This window comes from Phaethon aethereus, assembly GCF_964289735.1.
Source record: "Phaethon aethereus genome assembly, chromosome: W".
Taxonomy (NCBI): Eukaryota; Metazoa; Chordata; class Aves; order Phaethontiformes; family Phaethontidae; genus Phaethon; species Phaethon aethereus.
Genome location: NC_138581.1, coordinates 26,431,870 through 26,434,485, shown reverse-complemented (window position 1 = coordinate 26,434,485; position 2,616 = coordinate 26,431,870).

The window sequence follows — 2,616 nt, the reverse complement described above, 5'->3', positions numbered from 1 at the left end:
GCCCTGTGCCCTCCCCATGGTCACTGCACAGACTGCTGCCCGCCTGCTCCTATTTAAGGCAACCCCCCTCAAGTGAAGGGCTGCCTGGGCTAGACCAGAGCTTTGCCTGCACCCAGAGCGCTGGGACTAATCCAGCTGCTGCTCGCCAGTGCTGCACCAGCAACTCTGCTTTGCTGCCTAGCCTACCTTCCCACATGAACCCAGGGCATGGCCAGGGTGCCTGGAGGCGCCTGGCTGGGGTGGGAGCCAGGGCTGCACTGGCTCAGGATTCACCTACCAGCCCCCGGGTGGGGAGCCGTGAGAGCTCCCTGGTGCAGGGAACGTTTCTGTGTGCCTTTGTCATTCCCACTTGTGCTCCTTCTCTCTCTCTGTGCGATGTGGTGCAGGGAACAGTGTGATACCTCACTGACCTCTTGCATGCAGCCATCTTTCACCTCCAGTGCCTTATTGCTGGCTCAGTCTCCCTCCTCTTTCTCTTCCTCCCCAGCTTCCCTGAGAGGCACCAACACAACCCCCCCCCCAGTGTTCATTATCTTCAGCCTCAGCCCTTTGTGGGAAGGCTTGGAAGCTGCACTGCCTCTACTTGGGGTGGGGGAATGCAATGGGTTTGCCCCTGGAGCTGCTCTTTGCCTTCCTACTGGGCTTTCCCCCCTCATGGCACCAGCCACCTCTGCCCTCATCCTCCTTCCCAAGTGCCTGCATCATTTTCCAAGGTCTGCGGTATTTTTGTAACTTCCATTTCTCTAGTATTGAGCCTGCAGCTTTCAACGTTCATTTATTATGCTTCCCCTATTAAACATTGGAGGAAACCAGCTTTCCCCTGAGGCTCTGGGCTGTTGATGTCTCCTTTGAAAGATGTGTTCATCAATAAAATCTGGTTTTCCTGCTTTCTCACTGCCTCGGTCTCAATACAGCCCTCTAGGAGACAGGGAGGGCTGGTGGGCAGGGGGGCCTATGGGCACCTGCCCTCCTGGCAGGGGTGGGGATGCTGTGTGGGTGTTTATACAGCATGGAAAATATTTCAGGCATGTCCAGCCCCAGGCACCCGGTGGGCTGGACCCCCAATGCCAGCCATGTGATGGCCCTCACAAGTGCTGCTGGGAGGGGGGGGAATACTGCTGCGGGAGGGGGCCCTGGGGATTTTGTTGCTGGGGCATTTGGGCTTTGTGGGGGGACTAGACAGGTTCCTGGCCATATTCCTGCCACCAACTGAAAATATATCTGGATAGGATGCTATGGGTGTGCAGGTAGGGGACCCTCTGGTCACCAGCAGCCCACTGCTGGTGAAGGGGCGGTGCTTGGTGTGCAGCAGGGCCAGGAATGTGTCTGGAGCCCTCCCAGGCGCTGGCACTGAGCTCACTCCCTGAAAAAGCACCCTGGGGCCAGCTTCCAGGGGTGGCAGCTGCCCTCAGCATGTTCCCACCCTCTTGCTCAGTATGGGTTTGGGAGGCCCAAGCAGTGGTGGGGCAAGCAGGGTTGCTGTGAGGTGGAGCAGGGGACATGGCCAGGCTTGCATGTGTCCACTGTCTCTAGGATCTGTCCACAGCAGCATGAGTTACAAGCATCATGAGTAGTGAAGGCAGCATCCCACAGTGTCACTGCCTGCAACCCCCTGTCCCCCCGCAGGCACATCCCCGGGGGTGCAGAGGGGCTCTCCCCCTTAGGATGCTTGCCCTGGCCAGGCTCCAGGATGGATTTGTGGCTCTTGCAGTCTTCCCAGCTGTCCCCTGACAATCTGTGCTGGCCTGACCTGACACTAGGCTCTCACCCAGGTACCAGCCGGGCATGTGGCCCCTCTGAGCAGCTGGTGTACAGGCAAGGGGTGGTAGCACAAACACCAGGGGAGGGACATGGGGTGCGATTCATCCCAGCCCCCTAAATCTTCCCTGCCAGAGTGAGGGGTTATTTTGGCAGGCAAGTTTGGGCAAGCACTCATGGAAGCTTAGAGTTGGGACGCTGCAGTCACAAGGCACCAGCACCTCTGTAGGCACCCAAATCCGGCTGAGCTGGAGGCAGGCAGGAAAGCCACAGCCCAACTTCTCAGGGAGCCTAGGGACAGGGCAAGACACTGAGGCAGGGGTTACACCCAGGAAGTTCCTGTTAGACAGTGGGACAAGCCTTTCCCCAGGAGGGGCAGTTGGACCCTGGAGTGGGGCATGGAGGGGAGATCACCATCCTTGGAGACCTTAGCCCAGGGCGGGGCTGGGCATGGGGCAGCAATGGGAGGGGTGTGCACCCAGACCCCTCTGCACCCCCTTGTCCTGGAGGCCACCCCAGAGGACGACTTTGAGGGCACTCATGGGCCTGGGCACCTGGATGGCCCCAGCTGTGCTGGTTGGATGTGACCCTGATGCCCGGAGCAAAGGGGAGTGGACAGCAAGGGGAAACTGCTCCTTCAGGGGGGACATTTGAGGGCTGAAGCCCTGCCTTGCCCTTCCTGGCTGCTCATACCATGCACATCATCGTCTTCCCCTTGAGTGCTGAGCCCATGAAGTTTCTCCGGGCCAAAGCATCTCACAGAAAGCCATCCATCCTTGCCCAGGAATGATGGGAGATGCATCTTCCCCCTCCCCTCGGAAGCCACGTGCTGGCAGTTACTGACTCTCCTTGTCCAAA